Below are 21,161 nucleotides of genomic sequence, written 5' to 3' on the forward strand. Positions count from 1 at the left end.
AAAGGTGGAGATATTCTATGATAACTAAAAGCGTTGTAATGAGGAGACGGATTACAGGTAAAGCGTATACATTTACGGAGGGCAATTAAAAGTGAGTCATTTAGTTGATGATGGGAACATTCTCATAGACTATACACTTGAAGGGTTGGTAAAGGTGGATAATTATAATAAATAGGGTATATATATATATATATATATATATATATATATATATATATATTGATTTATTAATTATTTTAAAAGATTTATTTTATTTAAAAGATTATCTTTCGGAGAATTACGAAGGAGAATATTGGAAATATATTTATTATGAAAATTATTATTGTAGGAAAGATTTCACAGTTAAAGCAGTTAAAGAAATATTATGTGGGAGAATAGGTGAATATTGATGTATAATTGGATATTGTTATCTTTCTTAAGAGATAAAAGAATTGTTGGTACGAAATAATTTTTAAGAGATTATAGAGTGCATAGGAATTATCTTTAAAGTAATTTTTTTATTTTATTTCCAAAGATATTACGATGATTATCTTTAAGGTTTGAAATTTTATTTGAGAGGTCTAATAATATTTTTTTCCTAAGAAACTCAAGAAAAAGCTATATATATATATATATATATATATATATATATATATATATATATATATATATATATATATATATATATATGATATTTTGTGGTTATTAAAAAATTACGTAAAATCTCTTAAGAGTACATAGAGTTGTAAGGGTAAGAGTGAAGCTTATAAATAAACAAAAGAGTGGGTGAAGAGTTATGCTTTAATTGAAAAATCGTGGCTAAGTAGACTTAAAAGAACAAGTAAGAATGCGGTGATAAGATTTTGGAGTGTTACGTACTAGAACTAAGTGGGTGAAGTTAATATTTCATGTTGATTGTGTTATGAGTATCATTATGTGGTTTCATGGTTTTTATATTGATGATTAGATTGAAGGTTCTTAGAGCATGAGCATCTCCCCTTGAGTGCTTGATGCAATGAGTACCACGGGAGCGTGAACACATCCCATTAAAAATGATGTCTTCATGTTAAGATGATGTTTTCTGAGGCTTGTGGAGCTAGGGTTGGGAGTGTCATTATCCATGGTATGAAGGTGAATGGAGTCAAGGTCGGGAGTGTGGTAATCCATTGCTCGTAGGCAAGTCAAGCAAGAGCTAGAGGGCCATAATTTGTTGAATGATTGTGTTTTGTGATGTATGTGATATAAATGATATTTGATCACAATCTTTATTATATTAGCTTACTCTTGTGTTTGTAGTTGTGGTTTCCACCTATGATGATCTTGTGCGTAACATGGGAGAAGATGGTGTTCAGGTTTAATGAAGGAGTTGAGTGTGCGCTAGAACAAGGGTTAAATGATCTTATTTTAATAGGCTTTTCATTTGTTTTTCTTTTCTTTCTTTCAGTGTTATCGCAATAGAATTTGTGATGGGATGGCAAACCAAAACATTACATTTAAAAACATAGAGTTTGGAGTCGTCACCATAGCTTATTTTAAAAAAGTATGAAAAATGGTAAAATAAGACATGGTTTGTGTAAACCGGATTTTGGGTTTGGAAGTTGGTTATGTGTAGGGAACGTGTTAGCACCCTACATCATCCGCCTAAAATCGGTACCCTTAATTAAATGTTCAAAAGAAATGTGGTTTCTCCAAATATTTAGTTTTCTACCAAATAATAATAATAAAAATTGTACAAAGAAACAAAAGTATATTTTTGACCTCTTGGGCTTGACAATGATTGACCTTGCTCTTACGTATCTTCACTCATAATGAAAAATTATAGTTAAATAGTCCTTTAAAACGATATTTAGAAAATGACTTTTTTTTTGTCTTGTGAACTCGACAAAGACAAACCTTGTTCCTGTGTATTTTCATTCACAAAGAAAAATTGGATGTCACGTGCTCTTAAAAGAACTATGAGAATGATTTTTAATTTTTGAAAATTTTATATTATTTTAATATTTTTGAATTATTTAAAATTAGGTGTCACGCGGACGATCAAACAAACACCTAAAGAAATATAGAATTTTTTTTTTACATTAAACAACCGGTGCTAACAATTAAGAAACAATACATAAATAAAATATATTTACATATGATCATAAAATTATTAAAATGAAATAAAAAATAATGAAAATAATGAATAGGAAATGTAGTGGACTTAAAAGAAAAATCCAAAGTTGGATGTAAAAAAATCATACCATATTAAAATAAAAATATAATGACAAATTGAGAATGTATAAATAAATAAAAAAATGACAGTAGCATACCTTAATATTCATGCCAACTTTACCATTCATCTCTTAACATGGAACGAAATTTGCGTAAAAGAATAATATAAATAAAAAGGAAGACAACAACAAAACAAAGGGCATTTTCGCTTATAAAGAATAAAAAACAGATACCCCTATTCCCAAACAGCAACACAAATTAATAAGAAACAAACTATTCTCATAATTTCTGAAAACCACTGTGTGAGTATAGTAATGAAGAACGTCAAAAATAATAAATGGGTAAATAATCTTACCTTCCACAGCAAACTTTTGTTCAATCTTCTTTATATGTCTCACTCTTTCATTTCATACACTCCAATTGTCTTTCTCCTTTTTTTTCTTTTTTTTTCCTTGTTCTCTGAGTTTTTTATTTAGGTCAAGACGATGTGTCGCCTACCTCTTAAAAATTATGTTTTTATAGGGAGTACAGGTTTAGAGTTTCAGACGTGACTCCAGCATCATGGGCCACAAAGAAACTTCTTCATATAGTTAGTGAATTATCTAGACCTTCTCTTTATTCCATTTTCTCTATTATTTTGTTCATTTTTTTTTTTAATTTGGTTTACATTTTTAGGCTTATTTATGTTTTTTTTTTCGCTTTTATTTTTCTTATTTTTTCCATTGACCATTTTAATTTTTTATTTTTTATTTTTGCGTTTTTTATTTTTATTTTTTATTAATTCTTTTAATTTATTTTTCTTTCTTTTTATTTTGTTTTTGTTTTTTTTCATTTTTATTTTATTTTATTCTTAATTTTTGTTTTTATATTTATTTTTTGCATTTTCTAAAATCTTGTCTCACTTTTTTTTTATTTACATCCTATTTTTGGAGTTTTTTTGGAAACAGACACTAGAACAATAAAGTGATATTACATCGGTTTTTTTTTGGCATATTACATCGGTTTTATAATCGATGTTGTCCAAACTGATGTAATATGATATGTCGATATTACATCCGTTTTTTTGGCATATTATATCGATTTTTTTAAATAGAATACAGGTTATTCTAGCTTCTAAATCAAAACCTACAACAATAAAGAGTTAAAATTATAATGAATAAACTTACATCCATTATTTGTTTTGAGAGAGATTTGAGATTGAACAACATGTAGATTCCCATTTAACTGTGATTGAAACAAATGGTATACAAGAATAGAAAGAAAGACGAAATTGATATACTCAACAAAGCACAATTTGATACAAACTAATAATTGAAAATGATATACATCCAATCATGATCATTACTTTGAAAAAAAAAAACTCAAGGATATTGGTCACAAGCTTAATAACATGCATGGTGACATAATTAGCTTCTCGAGGTAGAGATTGTAAGAAAAATAATAGAAGAAAAGTATATAAGCATGTATGGTGATAAAGGTTACAAGAGCAGTTAAATGACTGTTTCCCAAAAACTTCAATTTCCAATTCAAATGTGATGCATGCATTTCAATCAAGTGTTTTATAAATGTGTGTGTATATATATTTATTCTGTTAAGCCCACCCTATCTGCTTGTGTTTGGCGATGATCGTGTGCGCAGTACACGTGAGCAGATGATGTTGTTGCAGGTGGATCTGGTGAGGCTTAGCAACGGAGCGGGGATAGCTTGGGAGTTTTTATATTTTATGAATTTTGAAATAAATTGTAATCGTTTCATTACTCAACTTTTGGATATTATAATAGTGTTTATAATTATTGTTTTTGGATTATATTTGATATAATAAAAGTTTTAAATTTTCCCGTGATTTTGGGAAATGAGATTTTAATAATTGAAGCTGTCGTAATAATTTCTTATTTTGCTATTCTAAATCTGTAATATCCAGTCGGGATGTTACAGACGGTGTGACTGAACGGTAGTGCGACGGAGCGACAGTGTGGATGATTGAGGAGCAACAATGGCTTTGAATGGAGGAGCAACGACGCTAATGGAGGTGCACGAAGATGCTTGAATGGAGGAAAACGAATAAGTGAAAGGAACATGGAAACGAAAGAAGATGGAATGAGGGGAAGCAGAAGTGCTCTTTGAGAATATTAGAGATATTACATCGGTTTGTATATATAACCGATGTAATATTAAGTTTACTTTAAAAAAAAAAGAGACATTTAAAGAGTTTTTCATTTTTTTTATTTTAAAAAATGATGTATTACATCTGTTAAATCAACAATCGATATTATATAGTTCACAATAAGTAAAAAATTGCCACCGCGTAATTTATTACATCTTTTTTTATAAATGATGTGGTATCCTGTTGTTATTTCACTGTTTTGCATTATTTAAATTTCATTTACCTAGATGAAATTGAGTGTTGACAAGTGTTAATAAATTTTCTCGAAAAAGGATATTTAACATTCATTCATTTGGTTAAAATATCTTATTTTCCTATAGATGATATAATATGCAATAGACTATAGGACCATTAGTCTTGGATTAACACCTCGTTTTCTTAAACAATGTGGTCTTAAAATAGAGCTAAATATGTTTTTAGTTCCTTAATTTTCAGTGAAAATTTGAATTAGTCTCTCTTTGAAACTTTGGACCAATTTAGTCTCGTATCTTTAGAAATAAGTGTGTTTAGTCCTTTTAACAAAATTTTGTAATTTTAGTCCTTTTAACAAAATTTTGTAAGTTTATTTAATTTTTCATAAGAAAGTTGTAGCTAACATCAAAGCATAAATGTGTTGAATGGTGTAAAGAACTCAAATGCAATTATGAAACGTGTTTTAAATGTCAAATAAACTTTACAAAATAAGGTTAAAAGGACTAAATTCATGCATTTCTAAAGTCGAAGAACTAAATTGAACCAAAGTTTCGAAGAGGAACTAATTCCAATTTTCACTAATAGTTAAGGGACCAAAAACATATTTAACCTTTTAAAATATTAGGAAAAACATGGATGTTAAAAATGAGTCATTTGGTGGATGATGGGAACATTGTCATCAACTATACACCTACAGGATTGGTGGAGGTGGAGAATTTGGAGGTGCACTAGACATAACAAGGGTATCATAAATAACAAGCATATTGGTTGTAGTAAATGGAGACACACAAGGAGAAGATAGAGAGTTAAAGTAAAGACAATACTCATCAAAGGTGACATCTACGAAAATGAAATAATCACTAAGAGAAGGAAAGAAGCATTTTTTTATCTTTTTTATGATCTAGTTAGCCTTAAAAAGACACATTTGTGTGACCTAAGAGATAATTTATCAAGACTAACACTAAAACTATGAACAAAACATGTAGACTCAAAATCCTTAAGAGGTAAATGATGAATAGGTTCATAAGAAAATAAAATAGAATGAGAGATTTTGTTGACTGATGATGGCATGCAACTAATGTGATAACATGCACTAAGAACAGCATCACCTAAAAAAGTTAGAAACCTCACTCTTATGCGAGATGTTTAAACAAGATGTCTACTCTTGTGCTCAACCACCTTATTTTGTAAAGGTGTATTAACACATGAGGTTTGATAAAGAATGTCACGAGAAACCATAAAATGTTTAAGAGAATGTGAAAGGTATTCACAACCATTATCATTGTGCAAAGTTCGAGTGAAAACCTCAAATTGATTTTTAATTTTATTATAAAAGGATTGAAATGTAGAAAACAGCTCAGAATGATTTTTCATTAAAAATGACCTAATACATCTTGAATAGTCATCGATAAAAGTAACAAACTACAAAAAATCTCTTAAATTATATTTAACATGATTGGGTCCCCAAATGTCATAGTAAACTAAGACAAAAGGGAATGAAGCACATTGTGAAACTTTATAAGGAAGATAACTATGATTATGTCTAATTGACACAACCTACTGTCAACACCAAATTTCGTCCGGGCAAACAATGTTGTTTTAAAAATAAAAAATATAAAAATATAAAAAATAAAATAAAATAACAATAATAATAATAAAATAAAAATAATATATATATATATATATTCAAAAATAAGTGTTACATAAAAAAAGAAGGTAAAAAATAATAATAAATAAAAGTTAAATAATACAAGTTTTTAATTTATGTTTTTAAACGTTAAGTAAAATAATCTTTTTGTTTATATATATATATATATATATATATATATATATATATATATATATATATATATATATATATATATATATATATATAAAATTAAAAAATATTTTCGTTTTTTATTAATTAATAAATTCAGAAATTAAAAATTAAAAATAAAAATTATGGATTGGAGGGAACAACTTTTTCTTCTATCCCAACTTCTTCCAACTGTTGTCCACTCCATTTGCTAATGAAGTTAACACGAGAACCAAGGGGTTACCACACAAACACGTAAAAAATTTCACCATAAAAATATTCTCTGCATTTTTTTTTGGCACCATGGCTATGCAACTTTTTTATTGAAATCATTGAATTCGGAATTGCACCAAAAGAGAACCAATTGGTAAACCAACAATTTTTGGAATCAAAAGCAGAATTGCAAAAGAGGTACGCATTTTCTATCTTCAAACCTTTTGAATGTTGTATGATGTTCTGAGTTGAGGCTTTTGATTGATTGATTATATGCCGGTAAAAATAATTGAAACAGTTTTCATATCACAAAAATACTTCTCTATTTTTTTACAATGCAAATCAATTAAATAATGAAATAGAAAGAAGTAGAAAGGAGTGGATTTGTCACTGGAAAATAAAATTCAGCGATGAACATTTGTCATTCTGAGAAGTGTAATGTTGGTGTCAGCTTTAGTAAGTGTTGCTTTGCGGTGGTCACCGGCGTTGCTGTGGTGGTCACGACAAGAGAGATAGCGAGCCACGGTTGAACCAGTGTTGGATTATGGGGTGATGCGATGTGAGAAGGTGTTGGAGTTGGTAGCGGTCGTTTTGATGGCATTAGGGGTTGTCGCCGTGGTTGGCCGTTCGCCGTCGTTGTTGGCTATTCGCCGCTGGTGGTGGTCCGCTTGTGGGTCTCGAACAGGGACGGTCATGGTGTTTGGGTGGCCGCGGGAGGTAGGAGACGAAGTAAGAGTTGCGTTTTTTATATATGGCTTTAGGGTTTGTTTAAGTTTTTACTTCTTGCATCACCATAGTTCAATCACGCACCCCCTCTTCTTTTATTAAAGTTAGCAGGTTTAAGTTTTTACTTCATGCACCACTATAGTTCATTCACGCACCCCCTCTTCTTTTATTAAAGTTAGCAGATTTAGGTTTTTACTTCATGCACCACTATAATTCATTCACGCACCACCTCTGTTTTAATTAAGGTTAGCATATTTAAGTTGTTTCTTCACGCACCTCCAGATTTCAGTTTATGCACCATTGCTTTTAATATTGGATTTTGTTTATTTATTTGCTTCATGCACTCCCCAATGTAATAACCCCACACCCCTTTCATTAAGTTTTAGTTTACTTTACGTACATGCGTTTTCACTAAGCACACACCCATTTCCTTTATTTTTCTTCTTAGATATAATGTGTTTACTTTACTTTATGCACCTCGCGCTTTACTTTATGCACCCCGCGTTTTACTTTAATGCACCCCGTGTTTACTTTATGCACCCCGCGTTTTTCTTTAATGCACCTCGCGTTTACTTTATGCACCCCGTGTTTTTCTTTATGTATCACGTTTCCGCGTTTTTTAAGTAAATTTCACATTTCAATCACGTCATTTTCAAAAAAATAATAAAAATATTTTAAATTGCAATAAAAATTAAAATAATTTTCAAAAATAAGAATAAATAAAAATTTAAAATTATTTTCTTTATTCTTTGTTGTGGTGTCTAATCGGCTGCTCTCGTCTTACGACACTTTCTTTTAAAATGTAAAAATAAAAATTATTTTAGTGTCTAATTGACCGTTCGCGTCACATGACACTTCTTTTAAAAATATAAAAATATAAAAATTATTTTGGTGTCTAATCGGTCGCTCGCGTCGTACGACACTTTCGTTAAAAATGCAAAAATATTAAAAATGTTTTTGGTGTCTAATTGACCGTTTGCATCACATGACACTCTCTTTCTTATCAATAAATAAGTTATAAAGAGGTGTTTGATGTCTAATCGACCGCTCGTGTCGCACGACATTTCTTTTCAAATATGTCAAAAGACAACTTTCAAAAATTAAATCATTTAATCAAACAATTTTATAAAGAACTACGTAGCCCTGATTTCTCATTGTTAATGAGAATACGTAGGATCAAGGTTAATCCTTGTCGGGTCCTTTTCACTCAAAAATATATTTGTTCAAATTATGTTCTTACTTTTGGGAAAAATAAATATTTAAAATAAACACATCTTTTTGGCAAATTTAATTAAAGGTACCGCCTTTAGGCGGGCGCCGTAGGGTGCTAATACCTTCCCTACGCGTAACCGACTCCCGAACCCTAAATTTAGTTTTCGCGGACTTTATGTTATTTTTATGATTTTCCATAGTTTTCTAGAATAAACTATGGTGGCGACTTCTAATCTCTATTTCCAAATAATTTATTTTTAGTGCGTCGTCCCGTCGTGATTGAGGTTGCGACACCTACACAACAAACTAGATAAATTGAACAAATTGGAAACAAGTTCTTGCATTTTAGCAGGAATATGATGACCAAGTTAAGCATGAAGGAGATATGGAGAATCTATAACCTTGCCAACATTTGTAGAAGGTCATAGGTGATAAAGACCATAACACTCACATCTAGTGCCAATCGTCTATCCCAAACTCCAGTCATGTAAACAAATATTATCTTTGGTAAAAGAAATAACACAATCAATGAAATGGGTGAGACAACTAATGGGTAATAAGTTAAATGGAGACACAAGGACATAAAAGATATTATTAATTGATAAAGAATGAAAAAGATCAATAATACCAACACCATGGGATAGACCTAGATCCATCAGCCGTAGTAATTGAAGGTAAATAACTCGTAGAAAATTGAGATGAAAACAAAGATTTGTTACTAGTAATCTGATTTGTGGCACCTAAGGGGGGTAGAGTGAGTTAGGTCAATAAAAGATGTATCTATATTTGCAACAAAAGTAATGGAACTAGAGTTCTGATTATCCTCATACCATTTGGAAAATTCATTGCAAATAGGAAGGTGTCTTACGATATGAAGTAGGATCCACATTAGATGGTTATGAAGGAGGATTACTTTCGACAATTATAGTAGATCGAGGAGGATGACCATGTAAGACATAACATTGTCAATCTCGTAACCTAGCTTGTGACAATATTCACAATTGTGATGCCATTTGCCCGACGTCGCAACCAAAAATGCGACAGAACAACGAACCAAAAATAAAATATAAATCGATAAAGCAAAAGCTTGGAGGCACCACCATAGTTATTTTGGGAAAACTATGGAAAACCATAAAAATAAAAACAAGATCTATTAAAACAGATTTTGCGCCCGGGAGTCGGTTACACTTAGGGAAAGTGTTATCACCCTACAACACTCATCCAAAGATAATACCTTTAATTAAATATACAAATGGATGTGTTTTGTTTTTAATTTTTATTTTCCCCAAAAGTAATAAAAAGAAAATACTCAAAAGAAGCAAAAATACTTTTGTTTAGGGCCCGATAAGGGTTGATCCTTGTTCCTACGTATCTCCATTTACAATGAAGAATCAGGGTCACATAATTCTTTATAAAAAGACTATTTAGAAAACTATTTGAAAACAAATTGATTTTTTTTTTAAATTGAACCTGATAATGATTGATCTTGTATCTCCATTCATAATGGAGAATCAGGGATCACATAGTTCTTATGAATACCTTTTTTTATATTTTTAATGACTTAATTTTAAATTCTTAAAACCCTTTTTTTCTTACTAACTTAACTTTAATTCTGAAAATCCCTTTCTTTATATTTTTATTGACTTAATTCTTAATTTTTAATTTTGAAAACCCCTTTTTTTGGTATTTTAAAATATTTGAAATGAGTGTCACACAACGTGAGCGATCGGATCGACACTAAAGATACACAAATAAAATTATTTTTATTTCTTAATCCCTTATACTTCTTTTTTATATATATTTAGGAGAACAAAAAGTTTTTTAATAGGTATCACGTGATGCGAGGGTTCGAATAGACACTACAAGAAAAATAATTTTTCCATTCTTCTTAAATTGTTTATTATATTTTTTTATCTTTTATATTTTATAGTATTAAAATGACATTATTTTTAATCATCATTTTCATTTTTTTTAGGTGGGTCTGCGAAGAGCTGGAGTTAAATTAAAAGAAAGGCAAAGATGGAATAAAAACAATGAGGGTGTGCAAAGTTAACAAAACACATGGTGTAATGAATAATTAATGTGTGGTGGGTGTATTAATGACAAGAGAGATTGGTGAAAATGATGAAGATTGGGCATATTATTGTGCCTCTACATAATAGGAAGTGTTAAAACAACATGTGCACTTAAAACGCAATACGAGAAGTAACAAATAGGCCAATAATTCAACACAATATAGTGAGGAACTTACATTCAGCGAAACTTGCTTAAGAATCCACGTCAGTAACAACCTTCCCCTCCTAGTCGTGTTAAAGTGAAAAAAAAGTTGACGAAATAGTATTATGAATTATGATCGGAAAAAGAGTGAAGTATCTAGAATCCTCCTCCCTCACCCTTCTTGCCCCTCCTACTTGATGTGTTTATATACACAATACTATAACTATAAGGTAATGATCTCACAATAAAGTTCGCCTTAATTACAAAGAATTGTAAAAAGCAAGAATTGGTCCTAATAAGATCACATCATGGGGAATCAAATCAAAGCACAATATCAATCACCATTAGTAATATTGATTCTAATAATTAAAAGAGATGATGCTTCAAATTATCATAATCATATCATTATTTTCTCCATCTCGAACAAATGTGGTAAAAAAAGCAAAGAGATAGGGTAAAAGTAGTAAAGAGGAGGCAGAAAACCAAAGGGTAGTGTGGGTGTGTAAAAAAAATGGGCTAAAAGAATAAAAATCAAGGTGTAAAAGAAAAACACAAATAGAAGGTTGGAAATGTCAAAAACAATTGAGCCTAATGAACAAAAAATTCTTTATTAATTATTTATATTTTTTATTTTTCATTTCTTTATTTCTTTATTTCATAAGAGATTTTTATTAAGCCGGACAAAATTGGGTCCTCATAGTTGGCTTACGAGGGTGATTGCAATCATCAATTGAACCAAGTATATCAACATTTAGTTTACTTGGAACATACAAAAGGGTGAAATAAGTAAAACTAAACTTGGGTACAATGGGGAATCTCAAAATATGACCACAAATATGGGAATAACAATTAGAAAGTCCATATAAAGCCAATAACATAAAGAACTTTGACCTTTGCTCTAGTTCTTAAGATGGAGTGGAGGTAGGAGGTAAAACCTCATTAAAGGCATGAAGAAGAGAATGAATTTTACCTAGACACCCAACCATTGGGCAATGATGTTTGGGAGCAACCACATTGAGAACATTGTGAGCAAACACCATAACTACGTTGAGTGTCATTGGTGTATAATAATTCTTCCTATTCCTAAACTTCTAAACATGTTTTGTAGGCACAAAGCATATGTTTAAAAGAGGAGCAAATAATAGACTTAAGAATGACAATTGAGCATAAATTTACAACCAACAAGAAACTTCACTAGCATCAATAGTATTCACACTCTAGGTAAGATGATCAACATATCCCTAACTCTTAAGCCAAAGTTTAATGTCTAATTCCTAACTCTAATTATTAGTGTCATCCAATTTATCAATATGTAGATGCATAATAACATAATTCGTATAGACTAACGAATTAAAAGAGTGACAGTAGAATAGGCCATATAAGAGGAGAGAGAAAACATTAAAAAACAAAGATCTCCAATTCGGTCAACAAGCATAGATTGAGAATGAAGAGGGGACAACAATTTCATTGTATGTGGTTGCTTGGAGAAGGGGCTACACGCACCGCCACATGTGACGCGTTAGATCGTATTGGGAGATCTGATCAATGTGATATCAATGACATAGTCATCATCTAGTCAAGATGATACGACTGGTGGTGTTGTCAATCCGAACAGTGGCTCTGGCGGCAGTCGGTGGCGACGTTTTTTGGGTGATAAAAAGAAAATAATGGATTTACCAGTAAACCCTAGCTTTAAATATCATGTTAAAATAATTAAAAAATAGGCATAAAAATTAATTCTATTGTGTAGAATATACAACAATGTATTTATTGTGAAAAATCATAAAAAAATATGCTATGAGTTCAAATACACATAATATTGTATCTAATAATATCTAATGATATCTTAAAAATATATACCAATACACGTATAAAATTAGAATTGTGATGATTTGGGAAAAATAATAAAAGAAAAATTGTGTTAGCAATTAAAATTGAGGACTTAAAAGGTCGATCATACTAGTTTTCTAGTACTTTGTAACCTAACATAATCAAAGACAAAGTTATTGTGAATTCTATAACAATTTTCTCTTTTGGAAATTCTAGAAATCTTGTAATGGGAGATATCGAGAGTAGGTTATCCCAAAGTCAATTTTACAAAAGGTAAAATGTTATTTTGAAAATTATGAGGGCACAAATAGAAATTATAAGGGTACAAATAGAAATTATGTGGGTGCACAAAGAAAAAGCTTGTGCCCATGATTGAAAATACTGATTGTTGACATTTGTGGCTAGTGCATTGGACAATTATACTATCATATCAAACAAAGGTATGGCCATTTCTTTCTAGACTCCTATATTTTTTTGTGTGCATCTCATGGAGTTATTAAAAGACCAAATTGTGTCTCTTGTTTCCATTACCCTTTGCTGTTGCCGGTCCTTGTAATTGTCACCTTTCTTGTCTATGTGTTATGTCATAGATGGATTCAAGGAAGAAAGTGTTATGAATTGTATAATTCAAGTTTTTTTTTCATAAAAACTTTAAGCTGAAAGGCACTACGACTTCGATATTGTACAATTCGAAAGATAATTCTGGATTATATAGTCCAAAAAACAGTTTCAGATTACATAATCTAGGAGCTTTTGTTATGAAAAAAGGGACTTTTTTAACTATATAATCTATAAATATTTTTCATTCAAAAAGTGACATTTGAATTGCACAAACTAGAAGTCAATAAAACTTTAAGATTGCACAGTCGTGTGAAGTCATAATTTTGACATTCGGAATATGAATTTCGAAAAAAAAAAATTCAAATAAAAAATATTATTGAATTACACAATTTAATAAAACTTTTAGATTATACATTTTAAAAATAAAACTTCACAATCTCAAAGTTAAAAAAACTTTCAAATTACGTGATTTAAAAAACACTTTTAAGAAATAAAAAACTTCATATTTGTCGAGATGCAAAAACACGGCTAAATCCCAGGCGATCGCTCTGATGGTTTCATTAGTTTCAAATCAAGGAATCTAAGAGCTTATATTGAGAAATATGTACTCCGAAACTCAAAACACTAGTGTAAGGTCCACTTTTTCCGCTCTTAATGTTTAAGAGCCTAAATTTGTCTCTTGGGTCTAAGGTTAGTCCATAGGGTGTCCAAAACCCTATTCCAGCCCTAATTCACTTTTCGTGTCTCATTTTTCAGAAACGGACCAGTTTCCTCCTCGTTCTTAGAAGTTTGGCTAAACCAAGAAGAGAGGAAAAACTTCTTCACTTTTTCAAGCTTTTCTTGCCGTCTTCATGCAATGCTTGGCTTGGAATTTTGTGTTTTTGATAATTTCTTCTTCTTGGATGTATCTTTAAGGTGTCATGAAGCTTTAATCAATTTATTTCCACACCTCCATGAACTCAACTTAGCTGCAGCTGCATTAACATGCCTCAAAATATCCAAAGAACATTTATGCAACTAAAAATCTATTTTTAACATGTTTTTGTATATGATGCTCAATAAACCCAATTATAGGAAATCCCAATTAAATCAATCTTTAAACACGCAAATTCAATTAAAATACCAAGAATTAGACATTAAATAAGGGCAAAAATACGCACTCATCAGTTGCCTCCAAGTAGAGAAGTCGAGTTCTCTATTGATCTGGTACCAAGAACCGATCCAGTATCGATGGCTCCTTACCGTATGGCTCCGGCGGAGTTGGTGGAACTCAAGAAACAGATAGAGGAGTTATTAGGAAAATAGTTTATATGACCCAATACTTCGCCATAGGGAGCACTAGTGTGTTTGGTGAAGAAGCAGGATGGGAGCTAATGCCTGTGTGTGGACTATAGGTAGTTGAACAAGATGATTGTCAAGAATAAGTACCCCTTTCCAAGAATAAATGATATGATGGATCAGTTACATGGTGCATCGGTGTTTTCAAAGACTGATTTACGGTCGGGATATCACCAGATCTTGGCGAAGGCGGAAGATGTCCAGAAGACAGCCTTTAGATCCATATATGGGCACTACGAGTATGTGGTTATGCCTTTTGGTGTGACCAATGCTCTAGCTGTATTTATGGACTACATGAACAAAATCTTCAAGGCAGTTCTAGATAAGTTTGTCGTGGTTTTCATTGACGACATACTTATCTATTCCAAGACTCAAGAGGAGCACGCCGAGCACCTAAGGTTAGTGCTTGGTATTATGAGGGAGAAGCAGTTGTATGCGAAGTTGTCCAAGTGTAAATTCTAGATGGAGAAAGTATAATTCTTGGGGCATGTGATATCTACACAGGGTATTGTTGTAAATCCAGCAAAAGTGGAAGCAGTGATAAAGTGGGAAAGTCCTAAGTCAGCAACAAAGATCAGGAGCTTCGTGGGTTTAGCTGGCTACTATAGGAGATTCATAGAAGGATTCTTCAAAATAGTGGCGCCTTTGACACAACTTACCCGGAAGGACCAACCTTTTGCTTTGACTAATAGGTGTAAAGAAAGCTTTCGAGAGCTTAAGCAAAGGTTGACGAGTGCCCTAGTGTTAGTGATCCCTGACATTGATAAACCCTTTGAGGTTTATTGTTACGCCTCTCATCAGGGACTCGGTTGTGTATTGATGCAGGAGAATAAGGCAGTGGTGTATGCTTCGAGGTAGCTTAAGGTACATGAGAAGAACTACCCTATTCATGACCTAGAGTTAGTAGTAGTGGTGTTTGCCTTGAAGATCTGCAGACACTATCTCTATGGTGCCCAGTTTTGCGTGTTCAGTGATCACAAGAGCCTCAAATACATGTTTGATCAGAAGGAGCTGAACACGAGGCAAGGGAGATGGATAAAGTTCTTGAAGGACTATGATTTCGAATTTTTCTACCATCCAGGAAAGGCAAACGTGGTGGCAAATGCCTTGAGTAGGAAGACAGTGCATACAACACACCTGATGATCAAGGAGTTGGAGTTGCTATAGAGGTTCAAAGATATGAAGCTACAAGTTGAGTTGGGATCTGAGTCCATTAGATGTAGTACCCTAACTATATCTAGTGACTTTCTGAACTTGGTTAAGGAAAAGCAGTTGGTGGATGCTAGTTTGAAAGGGGTGAGAGAGTTGCTTGGGTTAGGTGAAGCAAAGGATTTTGCCTTGGGCAGTGACGGTGTATTGAGATTCAAAGGCAGGGTGTGTATACCTGAAGATGATGAGGTTAAAAGGTTGATCCTTGAGGAAGGACACAAGATTCGTCTTAGTTTGCATCCTGGCATGACTAAGATGTACCAAGATCTTAAGGAGACTTTCTGGTGGCAGGGCATGAAAAAGGATGTAGCTCAGTTTGTATCCGCATGTTTGACATGTTAAAAGGCAGAGGTAGAACATCAGAGGCCTGGTCGAATTCTATAGCCTTTGAACATACTGGTGCGGAAATGGGATAGCATAGCTATGGACTTTGTGACCCATTTGCCAGGAACCTTTAGAGGTCACGATACGATCTGGGTTGTGGTGGATTGATAGACCAAGAGTGCCCATTTCTTGGTAATGAACCTGAGAATCTCTATGGCCAAGTTAGCTCAACTGTACATTAAGGAAATAGTGAGATTACATGGGGTACCGTTGAGCATAGTTTCAGATAGAGATCTGCAGTTCACTTCCCGTTTCTGGCAAACGTTATAGAGTATTTTAGGTAGCAAGTTAACTATGAGTTCAGCCTACCATCCCCAGACTGATGGCTAGTCCGAGAGAACGATCCAGTCACTTGAGGATCTATTGAGGACATGCGTGTTGGATCATTTGGGTGCTTGGGATGAATTTTTTCCTTTGATAGAATTCACCTACAACAATAGTTTCCATGCGAGCATCGGCATGGCGTCATATGAGGCCCTTTATGGCAGGAAGTGCAGGATCCCTCTGTGTTGGTACTAAGATAGAGAACTAGTGCTAGTTGGACATGAATTTTTGGAACAAACTACAAAGAAAGTGAAGATGGTGAGGGATAGGTTACAGGCCTCTCAGAGTAGGCAAAAGGCTTATGCAAACCGAAGGAGGAGACCCTTGGAATTCATGGTGGAGATCACATATTCTTGAGGGTGACCCGAACCACTAGCGTGGGAAGGGCTATCCGATCGAGGAAGCTCTCTCCTAAGTTTCTTGGCCCTTATCAAATCTCGTGAAGGATTGGGCTTGTGGCTTATGAGATTGCTTTGCCTTCCTAGTTGGCCAATCTCCATCCAATATTTCATGCCTTGTAGTTAAGGAAGTATGTATTCAACCCATCTCATGTGTTGGAAGCCGAGGATGTACAAATCAGGGAGGATCTTACAATGGAAGTACCACCCATTGCTCTTGAGGATCGTTGGGTGGAATAACGCCGAGGAAAACCAGTCAGTCTTGTCAAGGTCATCTAGGACTAAAGGACAGATGACTCTACTTGGGAGCTAGAGAAGAATATGAGGAAGTCACATCCACATCAGTTTTCTGGTAAGTCTTAATTTTCGAGGTCGAAAATTTTTGCTGTTGGGGAGAATGTAAGGCCCACTTTTTCCACTCTTAATGTTTAAGAGACTAAACTTATCTGTTATGCCTAAGGCCATCCCATAGGATGCCTAAAAACCTTTTTCAAATCCTAATTCACTTTTGGTGTCTCATTTTTCAGAAACATACCAACTTCCTCCTCCCTCTTAGTACTGCACACGTGAGGTCTGCTAAGGTTTGAGTCAGTTCCCCTACGGGCCAGTCAAAAGCCTTCTCCAAGTAAGTCGAACATCATTTTTCCTCTTTTTCATCTCGAGTGTGTCAGTTCTGTATAGGGCCTTATAACACTATCTTCGTTCTGGTATGCATTTTTCAGCTTCTTAATCTGTTCCTGGAGTTGTGGTGCTCTTTGTTGGGTGCTTATCGTTGTCTGCTAGCATATATCCAGGTAAGGGAAGCTAGGGTTTCTCACATCTTTGCAATATGTTATTGTTTGGCTTCCGTTTCATGATTAAAATGCTTGATTGACGTTTGTGCTTGCATGAGATTGAACTGGATGTGGCCTTGTACTGTTTTCTTGGCTTGTCTGCGCGAATAGTGGAGAAACTTGATATTCTCGCCCAAGTGAGAGTACCAAAAACCCTCCCAGGTTTTAGCTTGCATTGTCGCTCAAGCGACGAACTCCCGTTTTGAGCGAAAGTCACCTCGCTCAGGCGAGGAGGTCTCGTCTAAGCGAGAACACACGAAAACCTCATTATTCCACTGCTCAAGCTCTTGCCTAGGCGAAAGGAGATCGCCTGAGCGAGAGAACCTCTCTTGCTTGAGCAAGTGCTTCCAGGCTGAGTGAGAATTGTGCAGGGACGTGCTCACGTGCTGTTTCTTCTCTATTTTTGATTTATGGTCACATAATTGATTGGATTACCCTATTTAAAGCATGAAATGTGTGAATATACATGTATTAAATGATTTATGGGCTGGAATTGATTAGCTTAGTATGAATATGCGTATGAAACATGATTGGGTGGTTGGTTGTATATTGGTATGAGATTGGTACGCATGATAAATCTATGGTTGGTTGGTGAGAAATGGCTATAATATGAGTTGGACGTAATTCCATGAACCTCTTTGTGAGATCTCATGGTGGTGTCGTATGTGATGGACGTAATTCCATGAACCTCTTGGTGAGACCTAATGGTGGTGCCTTATGTGATGGACGTAATTCCACGAACCTCTTAGTAAGGTTTCGTGGTGGTGCCTCAATGTATAAAATTAGGTAAGGATTCACGTAAGGATTACATCCTGAAACTCTAAAGAGTCAGTTACTCACACAGAGCGGACTGACTCAAGTTGTGAGAGTAGTAGGAGGCCCTAGTCTTTGACAAGATAATGACCTTAGATGTTTGAAGACTAACTGTCAACACCCAATTTCGTCTGGGTAAAAAATAAAAAAAATTTACTTTGAAAATAATTACGAGAAGGGAAAAATAAAAAAAAGTAAACATAGAGTATAAATATATTTTTTTATTATTCTTACTTTCTATCTTATTTTAACTTTAATTTTATCTTATTTTATTTTTATTATATATACATATCTTTTATTCTTATTTTTATTTTCATCTTGTTTTATTTTTATTTTATTTAAATTTTCATCGTATCTTATTTTATTTCTCTTTTCTTATTTTCGTTTTGCTTTTCTTTAAAAAAAAAAAAGAAGATAATATTAGGTATTAAAAAAATAAAATAAAAATGAAGTGATAAGTTGGGAAGTGGAAATCAACGTAAATTCTCTGCTTGCTGACCCTTCCCTCCCCATGCAAGAAAAATGTTCAAATTTTCATATTTTACTCCATCTCTACGTCTTAGTACACAAACAGAAATGTTGGGTATCTTTGTGTATCATTGTGGCAGTCATAGCACTAATAGGGCGGTTGGGAAGCATCCTGCCTTGTGCTTTTGGTCATCTTAGACTGTTCGTGCAAAGTATGAACGAAAGGGGAAACGGGCTCGGAAATAACAACAGAGTCATGTGAAAAGAAAAAGGGGGTTTCATAGCCATCAAGGAAAAAGAAGAGACAGGGAATTTTCTAAGCTATCAGCACCCTCGGACCCAACTGAAGGAAGAACTAGAACGAGAGGAAAGGAGTGATAATGGGATAAGCAGTTGCAAGAGGTAAGCACCCCAATCTTGAATAAATGAACGTTTGTGTGAGCATAATGTGTTCGTGTGTTGGGTTTGATGTGTTGTCTGTTGTTGCTTGAGTCAAATATATTGTGCTCTTTGTTGTTGTTTGAGTTTGGGAAACGAAATATGCTCCATCAAAATCGCGAGCATCATCGTGCACTCATCACCGTTCTCGTACAATCATCATGACCATCATAATCTTCTTCATCTTCCATTTATCCAACCTGTGCACAAAATAATTAAAAATAGAGAACCACTTCACCTCTCTTTAACATAACCACGCTACACCCACATCTTCTTCCTTGTTCAATTATATGCAGCCAACACGTAACTACCATTTCCGTTCTCGGTTTCCTCCACTCCACTCATCCAAAACTAGCCCATCCCATACGGTCACCAACGGGTATCATCACCTTCGCCCACACGTTCCACCTGCACAAATACACATAAACACCAGATTCCTCCATTATCATTTTCACATCCACCTGCATAAAATACCAAAATAAAAAAATAGAGAACCGAAACCCCAATTCCAGTGTGAAATACTCATGTTTCATCTTCCCCAATCATTCACACCCAAATACGAATCAGAAATAGAAAACCAAGAGAAGAAAGAAAATGATAATAGAGTGTGGTCGCGTGACGATCGCAGACCCAATCGCGGAGACCGACACAATGGTGACGAGTCGTAGAGTCTATGGCACCTTTCTCTCTCGTAGAAGAAAAGGATCGAGGATTGGAGATGAATGGGCGCCGCCGACGGTTGTAACCGCTGACGGCGATCTCTGGCAAGCGGGACCTCGCGGCCATGAAGCGGATCGGCCCAACCCTGTCTTGAACGCGCTGGAGAAGCGAAGGAGGAGACACTAGTGCAGGCGCGAGGTGGAGTGAAGGGCGATAGTGTCGCCGGTGAAGCCTCCAGCAGAGGTCGTTGGTGGTGGCTAAGAGGTGAACGCATGTTTCAGGGGTTGGAGTTGTGTTGGTGTCGAAAAGAAGGGGCTGCCATGAAGGAGGGTTTTAGCTTTAATTACGATTTTGTTTGTTTGAGAGAATAAAGGAAAGTGGCCTGCAATTTTGGACTTGTTTATAACTTACTTGGGCCTATTTCACTATTCTTCATAGGCTCCCCCATTTTACTTACCCATACCCCTATGTCATTGTGTGTTATTTTTGTTGAGTTTGTTTACTTCCTCGCGCACCTGAACAATTGTTATTCTCGCACCCCACGTTTCTATTGGTCTTGTTTTGGGTTTGATTGTTTTTGTTGGTTGCACCCTAGTTTACTCTTTTTTGTATTTTTTACTCTATTTTCAAATTTTACCCATTACACCCATTATTTACGTTTGCACCCTTCATGCCTTTACTAATTGCACCTGTTTTTCTCAGTTCACACCTTCATTTTATTTTCACTTATTTTCAAACTTTACTCATTGCACCCCGTTATGTTTTATTCCTACACCCTCCATGCATTTTTATTATTATTCATTTTCCATTTTTTATCTTCATTTTATTTTTGGCTCCTCTTTTGTACACATGTTTTTCTTTTTTTTTTTTTTCTTTTTTCTAAAAATATTTAAAAATCATAAAAACTCAAAAAAATAGAAAAAAAAGGAAAAATAAAAAATACCAAAAATAATTTCCTTTCTCTTTATCGTGTCTATCCAATCGTCTGCACCGTGTGACACTCATTTTCAAAAAATTATTAAGAATAATTTTCTTTCTCTTTTAGTGTCTGTCCAACCGCTCGTGTCGTGTGACACATATTTTCAAGTAATTTAAAAATATCAAAAATATATATATAATTTTCAAAATATAAAAATATCAACATTTTTAAACAAATAAGCTTTTTAAGAACTATGTGATCCTTCATTCTCCAC

The 21,161-nt window shown here is 33.8% G+C and overlaps 1 long non-coding RNA gene across 2 annotated transcripts; it reads right to left on the minus strand.

Moving 5' to 3' along the window:
• Positions 1–19,129: 19,129 nt before the first annotated feature.
• Positions 19,130–20,853, minus strand: LOC114185684 (uncharacterized). 2 transcript variants are annotated; one of them, XR_014995129.1, is made up of 2 exons: positions 19,989–20,853; positions 19,130–19,716 (listed from the first exon to the last, which is right to left on the minus strand). It is a non-coding gene; the product is annotated as an uncharacterized LOC114185684 (long non-coding RNA). The 2 variants fall into 2 exon arrangements; XR_003604884.2 differs by having other exon boundaries at positions 19,939–20,853.
• Positions 20,854–21,161: the final 308 nt, after the last annotated feature.

The sequence above is a fragment of the Vigna unguiculata genome, chromosome 5 (assembly GCF_037176805.1).
Source record: "Vigna unguiculata cultivar grain cowpea cultivar isolate G323 ecotype 2 chromosome 5, ASM3717680v1, whole genome shotgun sequence".
In the NCBI taxonomy this organism is placed as follows: Eukaryota; Viridiplantae; Streptophyta; class Magnoliopsida; order Fabales; family Fabaceae; genus Vigna; species Vigna unguiculata.